At 42.6% G+C, this 22,674-nt stretch overlaps 1 long non-coding RNA gene across 1 annotated transcript; it reads right to left on the reverse strand.

Annotated features, from left to right (window-relative positions):
• Positions 1–3,175: 3,175 nt before the first annotated feature.
• On the reverse strand, positions 3,176–14,213 carry LOC311241569. The gene is made up of 3 exons (XR_014620555.1): positions 14,126–14,213; positions 10,993–11,085; positions 3,176–3,288 (listed from the first exon to the last, which is right to left on the reverse strand). It is a non-coding gene; the product is annotated as an uncharacterized lncRNA (long non-coding RNA).
• Positions 14,214–22,674: the final 8,461 nt, after the last annotated feature.

A 22,674-nucleotide genomic window follows, 5' to 3' on the forward strand; every position in this document is an offset into this window, starting at 1 on the left:
GCGTCTATGCCAAACGCAACGCAGTTCGGTTTCCGGGTTCCTCTGATTGGCCGCGACCCCCACGTGACCCGCGCTAGCACGCCCCCTTATCCACCGCTGCCGCTACAGCTCGCCTGTGTGTTGACGCTCGCCTGTGTGTTGACGCGCGTGCTGACTGAGAAAGTAAACATTACAGTTCTACTTTATAAAATGCTAATTGTAAATATGTTTAAGTCCACTCCACATTACAGTTGATGCGTGATGCTGCTGAGGCGGTCGTTTCTTGACTGGCGTTGCATAAGATTTACATTTAGTCAGCTAGCTGATAACTGCATATTAAGATGACTGCGTTTCTTGACTCAGAGTGGCGGCGCGACAATAGCGTTTCTTGACTCAGGCGTCTATGCCAAATACAGCTGATAACTGCATAAGCAGCATATTAAGATGACTGCGTTTCTTGACTCAGAGTGGCGGCGCGACAATAGCGTTTCTTGACTCAGGCATCTATGCCAAATACAGCTGATAACTGCATAAGCAGCATATTAAGATGACTGCGTTTCTTGACTCAGAGTGGCGGCGCGACAATATTACTAAACAAGAGAGCTCTGTCATTGAAGTGGGTGGTGTTACCAACAGCGCGTTTCTTGACTCAGAGTGGCGCGTTTCTTGACTCAGGAAGCGAGCGGCAAAGCCGCTCTGCCGCGCGCGCTGCAACACACAGGCGAGCTGTAGCGGCAGCGGTGGATAAGGGGGCGTGCTAGCGCGGGTCACGTGGGCGTCGCGGCCAATCAGAGGAACCCGGAAACCGAACTGCCTTGCGTTTGGCATAGACGCGTTGTGGACAGCGACGCCTACAGGTCAGGTCTCGGCGCTTGCTCAACGGGGGCAGGACTTGGTGGAGATAGCGTGCCCTCCCACGCGTTACACTTCACCAATGAGAGTCCTCGCTGCCAAGTGAAAAGACGTCACTGGCAGTCGCCACATGCATCGGAGGAAGCGTGCGGTCGGCTTCGGGACGCCCTTGTACCGACGCATGCATCGGAGGAAGCGTGCGGTCGGCTTCGGGACGCCCTTGTACCGACTCGTAGGAGAACATGCATACAGCAGCCAGGTAGGGGAGGGGGGAAATTGGCACGGCGACTAAATTGGACGGGGAGAAAAACAGAAAAATCTGAGAAAAAAATATATATATAAAAAAGGTACACAACAGGGGTACATTGTACATCCCACTATCAAAGTATCTACTTTAATCTTCTGCGCAAACTAAACAGAGTGTGTTTGGTTAGAGTGTCTCTCTCTCCACACCGCTCTCTCTCACTAAGAGACAGTAGGCTATAGACAGACCAAACTCAGCCAGGAACAAGACTAGGCAAGCCTAGTTAAACAAGACCCAGCCAAGAACGAGACTAGGCAAGCCTAGTTAAGCAAGACCCAGCCAAGAACGAGACTAGGCAAGCCTAGTTAAGCAAGACCCAGCCAAGAACAAGACTAGGCAAGCCTAGTTAACACATTGTCTGCCAGGCATTGTGCCCATCTTTGTGCCCTCTCTGCCAGCGCTGTAAGCCTATGGAGTGGCTCACCTTCTTTGCAGGGCTATAACTTTTTAAATATTATAGCTATATCGACATTACTATGGCCCATTCAACATCGGGTATCGTTCCGGATGTGGGAACGTTATATTTGTCCATTTATACACTGTCGTGTTAGTACCCTCGTGAATATAAGTATGTTTTAGACTGTATAGCAGTAATTCCTAAAACGCAAGTTATAGGCCCTGACGCATATGATACATTATCGATTGGCGTTTCGTTCCTATACACGCTATTAGGGCTGTCCCCGACTAAGGATTTGGATGGTCGACTAGGATTGGCCAAAATTTACCGTTAGTAGACTATTGGTCGACTTATAAAAAGAAATAAAATAAAATATAATATTTTTTAATTTTTTTTTTTTTTTTTCATTTGGGCTGTGGGGGGTGCTTAATGTCTGAAGGAGTCGACTGAAGGCTTCTTGTCCTCTGCAAAAGCATGCAATTGGTCCACTGATGGATACATCTTGATATTTGTCTAGTCTAGTGTGTTCATTAGATGGGTGAAATCCTCTTTCAGTGCCTCTGTGCCTGTTTTCATAGGCAGTTAGCCTCTGGTATGCGTGCCATTCTAGGCCTATTTTCTTTTGGAAAGAATGATAAAAAAAAATATATATATACACCGGTATTAATACTTTTTTTTTTTTTTTTTTTATATATTATATTCGACTAAGAGGTTGGCCAGTCAACTACGGCCCCTTTCGACCGATTAGTCGACTAATCGATTAATAGGGGTCAGCCCTACACGCTATATTAAAAAATTCAATCGGTATACATTATGCTTCATCATGCGTGAAGGAAAGGGGGGGGGGGGGGGGTCGTTTATAATTCCTTGATTGTCAGTAACGGCTTTTTTTAGTATGGGTTGATACGTTGATCAGATGGATTGCAGTGAAATAAATAATCGAGCTGAAAATAACGTTAAGATTCCTCTTACCGTTCGCCAATGAGACTGGAGGAAAAATATTCCAATTATTTGACGTCGATCTGCTAGATCCATTTTCCGTTTGTATGACGCAATAAATGCCGAAAACATATTGATTCTTGCGTTTCGAAAGCGATCCAATGCACTCGAGTGTGTATCTAGACCCACGTTACAATATATCTCTGCCGGAGGAATTTCCCCGATGCACCGAGCGCCACTTCCGGTTTGGCGTGGAGTGTAACTCGCCGAGATCCACCAGGGGGCGGTATTGAGGCGTTGCAATATCAGACAGGGTCCAGCTGCGTCCCCGGAGGGAGGCTGGATGAATTATGAATGCCATGGCGAAAAAATTTAATATTGATCCCAAAAACAAGTTTACTCGTTGTTGGCGCACAACGATTGGCGGGCAATAACGAATATACTCATTGTTGGCGCACAATGTGTTAAGCAAGACCCAGTCAAGAACAAGACATGGCAAGCCTAATTAAGCAAGACCCAGCTGAACAAGACATGGCAAGCCTAATTAAGCAAGACCCTGCCAGGAACGAGACTAGGCAAGCAATTATAAAAAAAAAATTAATACAGTATATCTATATTTTTATCATGTAAAAGTTTATATATAAAATCTGCAAATTGATTATGCAAATCAACTCCAAATGTTATTTTCTTCCCCATCTTACCGCTGGCAATCTCTTGAGCGGTATTTCCAAGAGTCTTGTTTGTAGTTTAGCTCCACTTTTCTCTCCAAGCTCCTCATAACCTTTGATTACAAACCAGTCTGAGTCCTTTTCTGAAACTGAGAGAACCATCATATTTTTATTTGTTTATTAAAAATGATCCCCATTAGCTGATGCCAATGGCACCAGCTAGTCTTCCTGGGGTCCGAAGTCCCACATATCAATATATACACATACAAATATACATACATACGCACACACATATATACATGTATACATACATACACACACACTATATACATACATATACACTAGGGGTGGAACGGTTCACAAAATCTACGGTTCGGTTCGTATCATGGTTTTGGGGTCACGGTTTTCGGTTCGGTTCGATATACGTAGTTTTTTTTAATTAAAAGAAATTATTTACACTCCAAAAATGTAAACATGCTTCGCATTTATTTGAAAGAAAAAAAAAGGTTTACAGCGGTTTGCCTTAAATAATGTTTGGCACACAAAGACCGAACTGACTGAAAAATATAGGCTACATTTGTCAAAGTATTAACTTAGTGCAAACTAAATAATTAAACTTTTCTATTTTTGTGGCCACATTATAGACAAAGGCCATCAACATAAAGTATGCATATGCTCAACCAGCACTAGACTTTCCTTTCTTTAAAAAAAAAAACACAAAAAAACAATGTCAACAATGTTTAAAGGGGCTATGTATTATAAATGTCATTTTTCAGTCTCTAGCATTGTATTATAGTAATAGGAGTTCGTATCAATGTGTTTTAGGGTCTAAATACCATATTTGGCGGATTGCTCAGATTCAGCCCAGCCCCTTTCGTCGTCTAGTAAATCAGGTCATATTTTTTTTGAACGGCCAATACGCGTCATATGGCCGCTGGGTAGCGCACAGTGATGCGATTGGCTCTGTGGTTGGAGCTAATGCCCGCCCCATTCTACCTAGACTGACTGTACACAGCGAAACCATTTCCTCATACTCGAGAGGGAGAGAAAGGAAGAGAGAGGGAGAGAGATAGAGAGCACTTGGGGGGGGGGGGACCTGCAGCGTGCCACACACAAGCAAACGGGAGATTGAAAGAAAGAAGAAAAAAAAACCACAAGCTGCCGGCGGACTGTCTTTTTTTTCTCTCTCTCTCTCTCTCCCACCCCCTCCCTCTCTCGCTCTCTCTCTCTCTCTCTCTCTCTCTCTCTTCCCCCCCCTCCCTCCCGAGAGGGAGAGAAAGGAAGAGAGAGGGAGAGATAGAGAGCACTTGGGGGGGGGGGGGGGGGGGACCTGCAGCGCGCCACACACACGCAAACGGGAGATTGAAAGAAAGAAAAAAAAAACCACAAGCTGCCGGCGGACTGTCTTTTTTTTCTCTCTCTCTCTCTCTCTCACCCCCTCCCTCTCTCGCTCTCTCTCTCTCTCTTCCCCCCCTCCCTCCCTCCCTCTACCAGTGCAGACTGTGTGGCACTGTCACTCAAAGTGCTTATGGGCGGAGCCAGGCCATAACAGCCTGATTTCTTGAGGCTGAAAAATGATGGTTTTGAGTACTTGATTAGAAATATAAAACAATGCATTTTTTTTAAAAAAAACTTACAAATGTCTTCAATAGACTAACAGGAATTGTGTAAAGTTGCCCAAATAGTGCTAGGAATAGCAATACATAGCCCATTTAAATTCCCTGATTGTCAGTTCTTAATGGAAAGATTAGTTTTCCGCTTGAAATTAAAGTGCAGTATTTGAAAGGAATATGGCTGGATTTCTTATCAAAAGGAAAAGTGTCACTGTTATTTAAAATAAATAAACAAACAAATTAGAAGGCCATCAATATAAAATGCAACATAAATCAAACTAACACACACTGTACCATTTCAAAACAACACTGCTCTGTTCATTCTATTTTTTAAATGTGTACATTGTCGGTCTACATTTATTTAGACGAACAACATTATTTAAATATTGAGTGCAACACTAATTGTGAAACTGTTGTGACCTAACAGCCCTGGGACCATGATGGAAATAAGGGTCTTACTCTCTCATGTTATCCTTTGGATCCTTGTGTGTTTTTAATCCATCAATAAAATAAAATAAACGTAATTTGGTGAGTTGGAACTGTCTATGGGTTGGGGGGTCCGCACGGACAATTTAGCGTGTGGTACCTTCAGACCTTCTCGACTCTAACGTTACCGGAGTTGAATCGAGTTGATAACATGCAGTGGGAAAGCGGTAATAGTCCCGGTTGGAGTTCGTAAACACAGCCTTCTTGGATGTTGAATAAACGCCTATCATTGTCTTTCAACACCCCGCCTCTCAGACTCCCATTTTCTCCTCTGCTAGCTAGTATCTACGGTAACATTTCATTGGCTGTATTAGAGCTGGCGGGCTACCATAGTTTTTTTTTTTTTAAATCTTTTTCCCCCTCCTTCTTTTTTCCGATTTTTCTCCCATCCCACTGTTAGTCGTTATGCCAATTCCCAACCCACTTCCTGGTTGTTGCACACTTTCCCCTACTGTTGGTCCGAGAGGCCGGAGACTGTCACATGCTTTCCTCCGACGCATGTGTAGCCAGCCGGCAGCCAGCCTGGCCTCGCAGATTCTCACTGGGAGAGTGTAACGTGTGGGAGGCCGCACTACCTCTCACCAGATCCTACCTTCGCTGAGCAGGCGCCCCGACCGAACTGTAGGGGTCGCTGTCAACAACGCCCAGGACCCACCCACGGCTCCCTTCCCCCTAACTCAGCCAAACGAGTTAGTATAGCGATCAGCCCGAGCCAAGGCAATGCCGACTCTCCGGGAGTCGAGACCGCAGCCTCTTGCATTGGTGACTAGCACAATCTCCGCTACGCCACCTGACCGCTGGGCTACCATAGTTAAACATGCGTGTGTTGTACAAACCGTGCTAACGTTAACATTATGGCAAGATGTGTGTAGGCCCATGTAATGTTAATGGCTATGTTTTTAAAGTCGTAATGAAGATTGATTTATATTGCGCTTGCCATTTGCACAAACTGACTAGCACCTGCTGCTGCTGCTGCTGCCAGCGCGTTATCTCCCACCTCCATGCCAAATTAAGATTTTTTTTGGCGCATCCCCTGAACCGAACAATACACCCACGCCCCGAACCGCGGAGGTCGTGCCGAACGGTGTACGGTTCCAATGCGTACCGTTCCACACCTAATATACACACACATATTCAGTATATAAACATAACAACAACCTAACTTATTACAATCATAGAAAAAAAAGATACAAAAACAAAAAAAACAATATTGCAAATGAAAGATGAAGAGCTAATGCTTGGCTGTAAAGGGCAGCATTACCATCTTCAGCTTGTCACAGCTAAGAAAATAATAAGAACAAATAATTAAAAACTAAAATAAATAACCAGTGGACTACTGCTCACTAGCTAAGTAATACATTCGTAATTTATGTTTAAATGATGATTTGCTATTTAATTGACGTATGTGTTCTGGGCAGCTATTCCAATAAGTAATGGCTCGATAAATTACAGATTTTCGTAAGGCATTACATTTTGGGCGGGGTAACATGATTTTACCTTCTCCTGCCATTCTAGTTACAGTAAATTATTGTGTAAGTGACTGCATCTGATCATTTGACTATATAAAAACTCAGGCTTATAGGCGTGGATGCTGTTATTGTAGAATGTGACTGTATTTAAGACGAGCCTTTTATCTACCGATAACCATAAGAGTTCCCTATGTATACTGTTTATGTTTGTTGTTATGGGGCAATATAGGACTAGTCTGGCAGCTCTGTTCTTGGTAATTTGTAGTTTCCTCTGTGCACTGTCGGATGCAGAGGACCAAACAGGTGAGCAGTAGTCCAGGTGGCATAAAATGAATGACTTAAAGACCGGTCGCAGAATATGTGCTGGAACATAAGGACGCCATTTCCTTGCCATATAAAAAGGCTAGCCATTAACACTGACGAAGGAACACCCGTTCCGAAACATGTTTGTTCCAGGCTGCAATTAAAACTTTGAATCTGAGAGTGCTGGTCCGGCTTCCTGCTTTCTTCTACTTGCCATATAAATGCCATTACCCATTTTCTTAGCCACTGTGTCAATGTGCTCTACCCATGTCAGTCGACTATCTATTATGACTCCCAGTAATTTAACCTTATCAACCTGTTGTATGGGTTCACCAGACAAGTGTAGACTCTGTGTAGGATTGGCTAATAGTTTGTGACTGGTTCCTAGGATAATTGATTTAGTCTTCTTTGAGATGTTTACATTTTATCCAAAGCGACTTACAAGTTTTGTACAACAAGACAGCAGGAAGGGTACAACTCTATCAGCTAAGTAACAATGTTCTTGTGTTGAGTGCTACTGTGTAGTAGGGATGCACCGAATGGGAAATTCTTGGCCGAAACCGATACCGAAAATAGGAAACAGTTGGCCGAAAACCGAAAGCCGAAAGGCCAAAAATGATTCATAGAATAGATTTTTTTTTACCAATGTTGTTCAGCTACCTGATTATGGAAAAATATATGATTATGGCAAAACTTAACTTAAATAATAAATAATCACTATTATGGGTCTTTTTGTATCACAAACAGTACTGTATTTGCAAATCTGGTATGTCATAAAAGTATAGATGTAGCAGTACTGTCTATCTGTATGTCATATATGTCCTGATGAATTGAAAATGGGGGACCCTGATGTAAACAAGACGAAAGTCTTTCTCTGGTCTGCATCCCCTTAACAATTGTGTGTATTGAGCTGTACTTGTACTGTATTGTACCCATTCTGCAATCTGTTAATAAAGTTTTCAATCAATCGAGAGAGAGAGAGAGAGAGAGAGAGAGAGAGAGAGAGAGAGAGAGAGAGAGAGAGAGAAAGAGAGAGGAGAGAGAGAGAGACATCTGTGCTCTACTGAGCGCACCTTTCTAGTCCCCAGATGACTTTGGCACAGTAGACGCGCGACAGACAGCGTCAATGTGAGAAACACAATCCCTCCCCCTCTCGCTCTGAATAATATGCATATTAGATCACTCAGTGATTAACCGCGACGGGCATATATAGTAAATAAGGATAAAGTATGTTAAAGACGCATTTATTGGACTCGTTGCGCGCGGAGTTTACATAGAAACAGCGCGACTCCCGAGGAGATGCATTGCTCCCGAGTCCCAAGAGGAGTATCATGCAGGACTGAAGAGCTCACAGCGCGCATGTAATCACTGAATCCGCGTTTTGATGACATCATCACAACAACACGCGTTAGGTTACAGGTTGCTTCTGTTTCGGTGATGTATTTTCGGCCAAAAACTTTCGGTCACCGACATTTCGGTGCATCCCTACTGTGTAGGTTAGTAGATTAGGACATTAGGGCATGACAGTAAGGTTAGTTAGGGTTAGAGTTATTTATACATTTTTTAATGCCAGCTTATTTAGTTGTATCCAATTAGTTACTGCATATAACTCTGAAGATAAAACTTTGTGTAGATCACCACTAGTGTTTGCAGCATAATACAGTGTGGAATCGTCCGTGTACATTTGTATACTTGCTTTACAGAAAGCAGATGGTAAGTCATTTGTGAATATAGAATACAGGAGTGGTCCAAGACAGCTGCCCTGTGGCAAGCCACAATCTAGCCCTTTGCAGTTAGACATGCTGCCATTGTAATACACTTAGTCTTCTAACATCTTGGAAATCTATGTTTAGGAAAATACTATATCCATGTTGAGGAAAATACTAAATCTATGTTGAGGAAAATACTATATGTTGGGGAAAATACTACCGTAATTTTCGGACTATAAGCAGCGGCTTTCCCCCCCCATTTTTCGACCCTGCGGCTTATATAACGGTGTGGCTAATCTATGGATTTTTACAGCTAACTGGGCGTGCTCCCTCAGCTCTGTGACAGTCAGATCAGACTCCTAAATCTGCTGCAGCAGTGCACGCCTTGCCCCTCCTCCTCCCCCTCACAGACCCACGTCAACAAACCCTTACGGCAAGAGTCTAGTGAATGAGCAGCTCAGAGCTCCTCTTTCAACATAACTGAAGCATTAAACAAAATGACCCAGTCAACAAACTATTCACTTTAGTTTATTAATGCATAAGGTGTTGTCTAATGTTATCTAGCTACTGATAGCTCCTGATATCATCAGTTTGGCATTCGATTTCGCAGGTGCTGGCTAACGTGGCTATCGTTCTGTGAGCTAACGTTGGTACCTAGCTGGCGCTGGCTAACTAATGTAGCTATCGTTCTGTGAGCTAGCGTTGGTACCTGGCTGGTGCTGGCTAACGTAGCTATCGTTCTGTGAGCTAGCGTTGGTACCTGGCTGGCGCTGGCTAACTAGCTATCGTTCTGTGAGCTAGCGTTGGTACCTGACTGGCGCTGGCTAACTAGCTGTCGTTCTGTGAGCTAGCGTTGGTACCTGGCTGGCGCTGGCTAACTAGCTATCGTTCTGTGAGCTAGCGTTGGTACCTGGCTGGCGCTGGCTAACTAACGTGGCTATTGTTCTGTGAGCTAACGTTAGTACCTAGCTACGTTAGTACCTAGTTACCGTTACTGTTTAAACAAAAATGTTAATAAATGGGAGCTTCCTCAAACAGCCATCTCTTTCCCAACAATCCCCTCTGTGCACGAACCCTTACATATGGTAATTAAACATTAAAACACCTGCGGCTTATAGTCCAGTGCGGCTTATATATGTACACATCATTAAATGTAGCTGCTGCGGCTTATATTCAGGTGTGCCTTATAGTCTGAAAATTACGGTATATATATGTTCAGGAAAATACTATATGTTGGGGAAAATACTATATATATGTTAGGGAAATTACTATATCTATGTTGGGGAAAATACTATATCTATGTTGGGGGAAATACTATATCTATGTTGGGGAAAATACTAGTATATCCATGTTGGGGAAAATACTATATCCATGTTGTGGAAAATACTATATCTATGTTGGAGAAAATACTACATCTATGTTGAGGAAAATACTGATTCTATGTTCCTTCAGTAAGATTAGTACAGTATGTGTACAGATGTAGTGAAGATGTCGCTGTTCTCTCAGTTAGTTTACTATGTGTACAGATGTAGTGAAGATGTCTCAGTTCTCTTAGTTAGTTTACTATGTGTACAGATGTAGTGAAGATATATCTGTTGAGATAATATTGTACACCACTCTATACTGCACTCAAGCTACAAAAAAACCAAGCTTACAGAAACAAGTATCTTATAATGATGTCACGATAATATTACTTAAGAGGGCTAGATGGTGTAGGGCCAGTAAGATGTTTGTGGCTGCAGGACTTCCATCCCAAGCTGTCTTAAGAAATCTTATGTAGAAATGTATTTGCCGGGTAAATGACTATAAATGAGATCATCTTGGTTTTGTCCTTCAATCCCAGGAAACACTGAGACAGTTGTCTTTATGTACGACTCTGCATTTTATTTTCTTATCTTTCAAACTGTTTTTTTTTTTTTTTTTTTTTTTAGATTTATTTGAGCATTTTCACAGCTTTTTATGGCCATACAAGACCGACAGAGGAGAGGGAGAACGGGAGAAGATGTGGGGAGGACATGCGACAAATGAACGGGAACGGGAGGCGAACCCAGGATGGCCACGTAGGTGTGCAAGGCACTATGCGGTGCGCCACGAGGGCACCCCTAAACTATGTTTTTATGGTGATTTTATATGTAATTTATTCTATGTATCATCTTTTATATAATAAAATGTAGATTGATTGATATCCATGAGGTGTTTAGGAATGATAGAAATTAAGAACAAAATTACTTTAAAGAATGTAAGGAATGTAAATTAAGTGGTAAAATTATCACCTCTGGCAAGCTCGTCTATGTCCAGCAGACCATCCTTGTTGCCACGGGTGATGGGAAGCGTGTGGACGTCTGGACAATCCATTAGGGGTTTCTCTAGACGTTGACACAAAGATGCCCAAAACAAATTCATCATGGTGGACACAGTGGATTATTTGCCAAAAAAACTAAAGGCTAACTTACAGCAGGTTAAGAGAAAAAGATACTTTCGTGTCATGGTTCATAATGTACCGACAATGGCCTACATCTGCCAAACTTTCTTCTTGTACTGTACTTGTGCTGTATAATGACAGCTTATCTAATCTAAATGAGGGGAACCTCCACTTCCTAACAAGTTGAAATAAAGGTTTGAAACGGAAAAAGGAAATGTTAGCTTTAGGCTAGAGCGTAAGGTAGTCTCCTAGCTCTCCAAATCAATCGAGTATAGCATGCGATCTATCGATCTGGATTCTTCTTTAAAATGCCCATCCCTAACAGCAAGTAGAGTGAACATCTATTTATTGTGGTCCCTCGACCATAGCAGCTTCCAATAATAAAATACAATACATTTAGTATAGAAAAAAATTAGATGACTAAAATAAAGATTACTATATACAGTTCTAAAAAGTGTGCAGTGCAATACGATAATTTTAGCTTAGAATAAAATAAGATGACTAGAATAAAGAATACTATAGGCTACAGTTCTAAAAAAGTGTGCAGTGCAGATCAGGATGTAGAGATTCTAAAGATTAAGGTTGTAGGGCTGACCTTCGATTTTTTTTTTGGAATTTGAAGCTTCGGGGCCGGGATTCGATTTTAATTCGAAACTTCGAGATAAAAAAAAATAGCTTTAAAATATATATATATTTTTTTTATGTTGTGAGACTTGTACAGCACTTTGTTCAACTTTGTCAGTGCTGTAAAGTTGAAACCTTTTTAAATCTTAGACAAACGAAACACTTTGCTTTCATGAAATATTGTAAGCTGTCATTTGAGGCTTTATAAAAGCAGCACAATGAACACAAATCTGTCAGTGCCGAGTCCGACCTCATCTTAAATAACAAACAGCATTGCTTGTTGTAATTAACAAAGAGAGGCAGAGTTGATTTTGCACTAAAAAATATATATATATATCCTAATCCCATGCCCATCGAACGAAGCTTCGAAGCTTCGAAGTATTTAAGACAGCCCTATGAGGTTGTACACATAAAACAGTTCAGTGGATAGTATAATGAGAAAAATAATAGACCCACACACTTTATCAAGATATTTAAATCAAAACACTACACCATCCCCTTAATTTGGAATCATGTAAAAGAAAAATTGACAAATCAATAAGTTACTCATTAACCTTTTTATTTTCCATTTAAAAACTAAATAGAATGCAGGTACAATAATACAAACAAATCACACTACCTACTGTATAACCCTAATCCCCTCACCCTATACATCCAAACCCCAGTCCACACCCTCATCCACCACCCAACCCCTCATCCACCACCACACTTCCCAGGCAACACTGTTATGAGGATGTTAATCATCCTCACCACTGTCATCGGAGTCATCATCCCATATGTAGCCCTATCCTCAGCTTCCTTAGAAACATTTGCACAGTGTTTCATAACAATTTACTCAAGCCTAGTAATAGACACAATATTTATGACACTGGGAATACATTCCCTGAGGTCCATAGATGTCACTATTGATTGATTGATTGAAAACTTTATTAACAGATTGCAGAATGGGTACAATACAGTACAGCTCAATACACACAATTGTTAAGGGGATGCAGACCAGAGAAAGACTTTCGTCTTGTTTCCACCAGGGTCCCCCATTTTCAATTCATCAGGACATATATGACATACATGACATACAGATAGTCAGTACTGCTACATCTATACATTTATGACATACCAGATTTGCAAATACAGTACTGTTTGTGATACAGAAGGAGTCAAGAAAAGGGAGTATATACATTTGACGTAGAAACTGTACATTGGAGGAGGTTGGGTGGGGGGGGTTGGGTACACTGGGATATTGACAACCATACTGGGTAATTTACATTGGAGGTGGTTGGGGGGGGGGGGGGGGGCACACTGTATAGACAAGCAAAACTGTACATTGAGGGGGGGGAGACTCTGTACAAACAAACAAAATTGTACATTGGACTATTGACAAAACCATACTAGGTAAATGACTGTACATTGGAGGGGGTTGGGTTAGGATATTTACAGGGGCCAGTGTTGAATTGCAGTCTCCCGTAGGTGTCTCTTGAGAGAGGTTTTGAAAGTGGGTAGTGATCCACATTCCTTTACAGCTTTGGGTAGGGCGTTCCACATTGATGTGGCATAATTGCGAAACGTGTTTAGTCCCTTATTTGAGCCGAATCTGGGTTTAACATGATTTGTGGAGCTCCCTCTGGTGTTGTGATCGTGGTATTCACTGACCTTTGGGAAGTATTTTGCCATGTACATGGGTACCTTGGTCGTGTAGTGTATCTTGTAGACCAGGCCCATTGCAAGTTGCTGTACTCTGTCATCTACTCTAAGCCATCCTAGGTTGTCAAAGTGGGCAGGGGTGAGGTGGGTTCTAGGAGTAAGGTCAAGCAGTAGTCTGACCAGTTTGTTTTGAGATGTTTGTAATTTTGTTTTTAGCGCCTTTGAGGTGCTTTGGTACCATGAGGTGCAAGCATAGTCGCAGTTACTAGATACCAAGAAGTGGAGCAATCTTCCATTTACTTAGGTGTGTATTTTTAGGCGGATTTTCAGAGGTTAGGAGGTAAAGATGTTAAAATCGGATCGGATCTGATTGAGATTAAAGATTTTGAACATGGAGAGACCAATCGCAAATCGATCAGCACTTTCTCAGCCGAGCTATAGTAATTTTTTTCCGCACCTACTCCCCAAACTCTGCATGCGCAGATTGATAAACCTAGACATCTGGACAATCCCAAGACTCCGTGGGCAATCTGCGCATGCGCGGGGAGTAGGTGCTGAAAAGGTGACTATAGCTCGGCCGAGAAAGTTCAGATCGACTTGGGATTGGTCTCTCCATGTTCAGGAGACTCAGATTGTACAACTTCAAGCCTCCTTTTGAGCGCCGCTGCTGCAAGGAAGGAGCAATAAGAGGAAAACAAAGTAAACATAATTGTACTTACAGATGGTGTGGTGTCCACAGTCTGATGTCTGTTTCCACAAGAAGAAAGTCTTGGTCCAGTAGAGTTCTGCCACAGAGAGACTTCACACTGTAAACACACAAAGCGTTTGTTGAATAATCCAAGAATTTATGTGGAGTGTATCGAGGCTTGTGTTGATGACGTGTGTGGTGACCATGAACCTCACGCGCCAGTCGTACCACGTGACTGATTCAGGACATTTGGCGCACGATTCGCAACGAAGCGCAATAGTCTCCTATGACTAGGGTTGGGTACCTTTCACATTTGAACTGATACCGGTACCTGTGAATCGATACCGATACCCAACGGTACCTTTTTTCAGTACTTTAGTCTCTAAAATATTCTATGTGTTGGGGGGGAAATCCAAACTTCTAATAATTTATTATCATTATTATTTATTTAGAACAATTTGTTAACACATTAATTGCCAAGAACGAGTATAGTCGTTATTGCCCGCCATGCGAATATCGCCATCGTTATTTCGTTTATTCGATAACTGGAATGGCGATCAGATAATTGGATTCTTTTTTTTGCATTACATCAGAGACAAGGTAAGGACTCTATATATAAAACCTTGCGTTGATCTGATATTTCTTTCAGATCAAAGCTATCCGCGATCAAAGCTATCTATGTGTGTGTGTGTGGCTGTTTACCGTTGAGTGGGAGGAGGTGGCGCCCCGCTACGAGGGCCATTTCATGTATGCACGCGGAGATATAATAATGATAATCTAGCGTTGATTTCAGGATGATTAGATAATCAGCCGAAAAATTACAACGTGATGACTGGATTACACTAAAATGCCTTTTTTTCGTCTTTTTCCTGGAATTACTCAGAAGCACCCAAACCATACTCTATTCAAAACGGTATAAAACGGAAATGTACGTATGAAAAAACAATCTGTTTTGTACATGTTGACTGGAAGCAACTCACTGACAATCGACGGGGTGTATTAGACCCATAGCTATAATATAAGATATATTTTAAGCACTCGCAAATGTCGCAGTCTAAAACTATATCCATTGAATAAAGAAGGGGGATCAGCGACCCCTGCTGCTGGCGGTCAATGTGTTAATATATATATAATATATAATATTGCAGCGAGTTGTCTGCATCTAGCTTTGTAAAATGTAACAACACTTGCGACCGTTTTCGGCTTGCCATTGCCCCAACTGCTTTGTTGTTGAATCAAGTCAATACAAATATTTGGCACCGGTGGTTCTTATGTGAATCGGTACTCAGTAGTACCGACGTGATTCGGTCTGTACCCTTAATTCGGTTCGGTACCCATCCCTACCTATGACCTCACATTGTGTCGACTTAGGTATTTATTGCGCGTTTGTTTGCTATCTGTTCAACTAACTGAGCTGATCTCTCTCCTAAGTATTCACATAGTAATATTAATAAATGTGACAACACAGCGTATCCCTTGTTCTAATTTCTGTTACTTTAAAAGGTGAAGTGTCTGTTGTGTTCAAAAGAACTTGGATACAATAACACCTCACCGATGTTGAGGCATTATAAGATAAGATAATCCTTTATTGATCCCCTAGGGCAGTGCTTCTCAAACTTTTTCTGTCAGGCCCCCCTTTGGCGGACCAAAATATTTTGGCCCCCCCCCCCTCGCCCCAACAAAATAGTCATGAAATGGGCCATGTTTAAATTGATTGAAATAACACCAATATCTTGACCTTTCAAATTGTGCAACCACTTTACAACTGTGCAATTGTGCAACAACATAACAATACAGTCCAATACACACTCAAAGACTGTGCTTTTTTTTAAATAGAGACAGCGTGTAACATTGCAATACAATTCAATGGACACTCAAGACTGCTTTTTCAAAAATAGAGACATCTTGTAACATTGCAATACAATTCAAGGACACTGCTTTAAAAAAAGAAAAAGAATAGATAGAAAACTTTGTGAAAAATGTGTGAAAAAACTTGTGAAAGAACTTTGCAATTTGTGCAAAAAAGAGAAAATGTAAGTAAATTATGTGAGTCATCACAGCATTAGTGGCTGCAATGAGCGAGACCCCCTTGATGAGCGCCTGTAGCCCCCTTCTTTTCCCTGCCATGGCCTGCACACCGTCAGAGCAAAAGCCCACACATAGGAAATAAGCAAACAGTCTTTATTGCTGTCAGTCTTTGACAAGGCAACACGCATGTCATCCTCAAGGCTCAACTTGGCCCTATATTTTGTTTTCAGAGCTGTCAAGTTCACACAGATACTGTATGTGGTGCTGAATGGTATCAACACCTTAACTGCTGCATCATGAGATACTTGGTACTCAGCACCACACTCTGAAACTAGCTCTGGTGGTATCAGATGAGATTTCAAAGAGTTCTTCCAAGAGTTTGGATGGAGATGTGTCAGGAAGCTTTGTCTCAATGTTGTCTGTAAAGTTTTTTTTTTATCCAGAGTAACTTGGTGATCCTTTTCTGTGTTTTATTAAATAATGATTTTCAGATTTTGAGAAATGGTATTTTCATGGAGAACAGTGCAGCTGCAACAGATAGCACTTTAGTGATCATTTTCTGTAATCAAAAAAATAAAAAATAAAATAAAAATGAATCTCAAGGCCCCCCCCTGTCATGCCTCTGCGCCCCCCATGGGGGGCGCGCCCCCCACTTTGACAAACACTGCCCTAGGGGAAATTCAGGTGGCAAAGCAGCATGGGGGGGTACAGGGTGGGGGATGCATAGTCACAGTACAGTACAATATAGTAATATAAAATAATAATAATAATAAATAATAATGAAGTAATATAAAAAGTTATATAAAATATAAAATAGTAATATAAAAGTACAAACACAATACTCAATTATTACGCATCGTATATGAGTCTAGTGCAAATAATCAAGATAGTCATTGATGCGAGTCTCTAGTTCTCATGTCCCGAGTTGAGACAGTGATAGCTCTGGCAGCAGAACCGGCCGCTCCGGCCGCCCGAGCCCTTTATTGTAGAGCCTGATGGCTGCCGGCACAAACCAGCCCAGGCGGTTTGTGGTGTGTCGGGGGGGGGGGGGGTGAGTCTTAGGCTGAACGTGCTCTTCATTCTGGCTAGCTCCTTGTAGAGTGGGTGAGAGGGGTTCTCCAGGATGGCTTCTAGATTTTTCCTCATCCTCCTGTCAGCCACCACCTCTAGATTATCTAGCTCACCACCCACTACTGAGCTAGCCTTCTTCACCAGCTTGTTCAGCTTGCTGGAGACCCTCGAGCTTGTCCTTATAGATGTGCTTGGCGGAGCCTTGCATGAGAACAAGGAGGCCAACCAAGGTGGACCAAGCTCAGGTAAGCCATTTTAGGATGCAAATGTGACCCATGTGTTACGTCTGCGTTGTGTTCTGGTGTGTGTGGCAACTCGATTTGTTCTACACGAACGTTAACACATTGCCAGCCGGACATTTGCGAACGCATAAACTATATCTTAAATTATGGCTATGTGTCTAATACACCCGTCGCTTATCAATGACTTGCTTGCAGTCAACATGTACGAAACAAATTGTTTTCTCATCAGTACATTTCCATTTTATACCGTTTTGAATAAGAGTATAGTTTTGAAGATTTCTAGTGATTCCAGAAAAATTCACGAAAATAGCTCTTTACTGGAATACACAAAACACGTCGTCATTTATGAATCGTTTTCAAATAAACGCTAGATTATCGATAGTATATGTGTACTTATGCACACTAGAGAAGCGGGCTGAAAATTGATTATCCATGACCTGGTCAGCGCTAACGTCATACACGCACACACACACACACACACACACGTTGTGACCGCTGTGAAAAAACATATGATTATTACCCCAAAAGTGGTAAAATAGATTCCTTACCTCAGATCAGATGTTCTGCAAAAAGATGAATCCAATTCCTGATCGCCATTCAAAATATCGATCGCGTTTATTGATCCAATGTTATACTCCGGAACAGATAATCCACGCTGCTTCCAGTCCCCTCATGGAATGCACTAGTATCAGGTTGCATGTAAAATGTGGACCGGAGTTCTTTTTTCTGATGCAAGTCCCATTGACTCCAATCCAATGATGTGCATTACCATCCGGGAGACGATAGGGGGCGGTATTTGCCCTTTTCGAGCTCCGAGCCATTCACAATGATAATGTCAGGCTGGACGGATGAAAAATTAATGGATATCGCTTAGGGATGCCCCGATCACGTTTTTTGCCACCGATCTATGAGCCATATCGGCCGATACACTGCAGATACCGATTGTTTTTGGTTTTATAAAAAATATATATAATTAAATATATAAATTTGTTTTTATAAAATATATATATATATTATATAATTATACTTGTAGTTGTATTATCTGCGAGACATCGCCACCACGCAACAAGTCAAAATGCTCGCTATCTGCAAACAGCTCCACTGTCTGTGTCCACTTTGCTTTGGTCAAATCACATTCAGCATGCCCTCAGCGTTCCCAGTCAGAGCGAACTTGACTAACCGGGTCTGAAAGTAATATTAGCTGGGTAGCGAACGTTAGCTCACGAGCGATAGCTAGTTAGCCAACGCTAGCCAGCACCTGCGAAAACGAATGCCAAACTGATGATAACAGGAGCTATCAGTAGCTAGATAACATTAGACAACGCCTCATGTATTAAACAAAGTGAATAGTTGACTGGGTCATTTTGTTTAAAAAGTAACGTTAGCTAGGTAGCGATAGCTAGTTAGCCAATGCTAGCCAGCACCCACGAAAACGAATGCCAAACTGATGATATCAGACAGATTTGTACTGTGCGTGTATGTGCAAACGGGACACACATCTGTGCAATAGCACATACCAAAGTCACTGGCCCACTGTGTGCGTGTGTGTGTATCATCTGCGTGTGCAAACGGGAATGGGACACAGACATTTGAACTATTAATTAAGTGATTAATGCCTACGGTGGCAAAGTTGTAGCCAACAACTAGGCCTAATAAGAAAGGCAGTGACATTGAACAAAAAGGAGACACTGGCATTACCACCAGGGCCATCAGTAGAGGGGGGAGCTAGTGTTGCTCTTCTAGAAAAATAATCCTTTCAGGGTTGCCTATTGAAATACTGTACACCTCCAGTACAGAAACATTGTTTATGAGTTTGCGTGTCAGGTAGACCATTGATAGACAGGCGATTCTGCCAATTACGACGTCACACCGCTTGCACTCTGGCCGTCCGGCGCTGCAGCTGGACCCTATTGCCCACCTCTGCTGCTTGCACTCTGGCCGTCCGGCGCTGCAGCTGGACCCTATTGCCCACCTCTGCGGTTGATAACGCTAGCCAAGTTAGCTGTACACAAATACACAGTGGGCCAGTTACTTTGGTGTAGGGGTGTAACAATGCATTGCAATGCATCGATCCTACTTTGCAATATTTACAAAACATGACATTGTTTTCTAACTCTAGCCATGGGAAAAATGTTTAGCCAATTCACGTTAAATTTGTATGTCTTCCCTCCGGCTCCAGTGGGTGTAGCTTCGCTAGCTACAGTGGGTACATTGGGTGATACAGTGGGGGTAGTAGTGGGTGTAGCCTCGCTAGCTTGGCCAACTTCGCTAGCATGCTGGCTAGCGTCAGTATCTTGGTTAACGTTAACTATCACCTCTGTAACATGAGCTGCCTCGCCTGACTTCTCATTCTCCGGTATCTTTCGCGCAAAATAAAAATGAATGGGCTTCGACATGGCTGTATTGTCTGACTCAGACAGACGCTGATCATTACTTTCAGTTTCCAGTCGCGTGACCACAGGAAACTCTACTGTGATTGGAACGTTTATGCGGCTGTGAACTGTGGGACTTGTAGTTTAACGATTCTCGCAGCGGAGAAAAAAAAGAACGAATGAGGCTGTAATCTGCACTTGCACGCCGTGCGAGTAATTGATTTTTCAGGTTCGCACACACATATTTTTAGGGGCATATGCGAGCAATATGGTCGCACTGTAGAGCCCTGGACTGGGTAATTTTGTTTAAACAGTAACGTTAGCTAGGTAGCTAACGTTAGCTCACGAGCGATAGCTAGTTAGCCAAAGCTAGCCAGCACCTGCGAAAACGAATGCCAAACTGATGATATCAGACGTTGATATCAGGAGCTATCAGTAGCTAGATAACATTAGACAACGCCTCATGTATTAAACAAAAGTGAATAGATGACTGGGCCATTTTGTTTAATGCTTGTTATGTTGAAAGAGGAGCTCTGAGCTGCTCATCCACGCGACTCTTGCCGTAAGAAGGGTTTGTTGACATGACATGGGTCTGGGAGGGGGAGGAGGGGCAAGACGTGCTGCAGCAGCAGCTGTGTGGCTGTGAGAGAAGAGCGAGTGAGAACTCCGCTGAGAATTGGATCATGTTTTCCGTGCGTGTCATCGATCGGTTTTCATGATCGGCGAAAATAAAGCAATCGGAATTCACCGATCTCATATTTATACTGAATATCGGCCGATACCGATCGCTGGCCGATCGATCGGGGCATCCCTAATATCGCTAATAAAAGAAATAACGATTAAATAACGAGAAAACTTGTCATTGGCAACCAACGCATGGCGGCCAACAACGAGATATCTCGTTGTTGGCACCCAATGTGTTAAGAGCTACGTTACGAAGCAGCTCCCCCCTCTTGGACAATCTGTTATCTGTGATGCCTAGCTATTCTCCTGTTATCCAGAGACAGCCTACTAAGTCTAAAACGGTGCGCGTGTGGTCTGATGACAATTGTGATACATTACAAGGGAGCTTTGAATGTACCGACTGGTCTGTAATTTTAGACGATGATGATCTTGACCTGGAGCTGATAAGAGTCACCGCTTATATACATTTCTGTGTTGATGATGCCATCCCCTGTAAAATTATTAAAACTTTCCCAAATGATAAACCTTGAGTGTCTAGGGAGGTGAAGGCTGCAATTAACCGAAAGAGGGCATTTCTTAGTGGTAATAGGAGATATGATTAAACATGATTAAACATACTCAAAAGGAGCTGAAAGCTAAAAATAAAACATGAAAAACTTAAATATAAAGATAGGGTAGATTAGAAAGACAAATGTCCAAAACCAATACCAGGGGCCTTTGGAAAGGCTTTCAATCGATCACTGATTGGACCAACAATAGACCTATCTCAAACCCTGCCCTCTTTTCTTGATCCTCCAATCACAACTGTCGCTTACCTCGGACAAACTTTGTTGCTATAGGTTTGTTGCAGTTCTTTGCTATAGGTTCGACAGATTTTATTTCTCAGCTGATCAGGAGAGTATCCTCTCCTCTCTGGCTCAGCCTAATCCTGAGGACAGTTGTCCCCTCTTGTTATTTCTACTGAAGAGCTTCGTCAGGACCTATTGTTATTTCTACTGAAGAGGTTCGTCAGGGCCCTGGGCCGGATGGTATTTATCCTGCACCCTCCTCAAGGTCTGTGCTGCTGACCAGTAACCCTAACCTCCATCAAGGTAAACAGGGCCCTGCCGCCTGTATCAGTTCCGCAACCGTTTCCATTTCCGGGGTAGGCCTGATTGGCCGAGACGGCCACGTGACGCGCGTGGCACGCCCCCGCGGCAAGCGCGCTACTGCTGGAGTTCACTTCGCCTTTCACATCGCTGCCGTTGGCGAAAGCAGGATGAGGCGAGAGCGTAGATTTCGCTGTGTATCATTTAACATTTGAAAGGCATACATTGTTGTCATACAGAAGTACAGAATACTTTTATCCAAAATGCTTCTTACTGTTACACTGTACACAGAGACAAATGAATGACTAATTCGGTCAGAAATAACGTAACTAATAACGTTAGTAAGCACTGCTTATATGCTTATTATGTCTGCGGGGTACAGTAAACGTTTCTCCCGGTACATTCTGAAGAGCACACCGCTGTATGTTGGAGAACCAGCGGTCTTCCGCTCCTCCTCACTCGAGTGAGAGCAAAGCCGTGCACAGCTCAGCCCTGTCCCTGTGTGAGACGCGAGCAGGAAGGAGGAGATGGGAGTCCTTCCAATCGGAATATGTTGTTTCTTTACACATATGGATTATGAATATGTCTTTATAGCTACAAATGAATGACTAATTCGGTCAGAAAGCAGTAACACAACAGTTGCAATGTTGTGTTACTGCTTCTTCGGCATAAGCCCCAATAAGACCGTCGTCACCAGAGCTCAGCGATGCCGCTCGCGTGAGCATATTCTCCCCGCTGGTGATCGCAGCACGGAGGGTCGCGGACCAGCCTGGCAGCATAGCTATAAAGACATATTCATAATCCAACATATGTGTAAAGAAACAACATATTCCGATTGGAAGGACTCCCATCTCCTCCTTCCTGCTCGCGTCTCACACAGGGACAGGGCTGAGCTGTGCACGGCTTTGCTCTCACTCGAGTGAGGAGGAGCGGAAGACCGCTGGTTCTCCAACATACAGCGGTGTGCTCTTCAGAATGTACCGGGAGAAACGTTTACTGTGCCCCGCAGACATAATAAGCATATAAGCAGTGCTTACTAACGTTATTAGTTATGTTATTTCTGACCGAATTAGTCATTCATTTAACATTTTGGAT

The sequence above is a fragment of the Notolepis coatsorum genome (assembly GCF_963971535.1).
Source record: "Notolepis coatsorum genome assembly, chromosome: 15".
In the NCBI taxonomy this organism is placed as follows: domain Eukaryota; kingdom Metazoa; phylum Chordata; class Actinopteri; order Aulopiformes; family Paralepididae; genus Notolepis; species Notolepis coatsorum.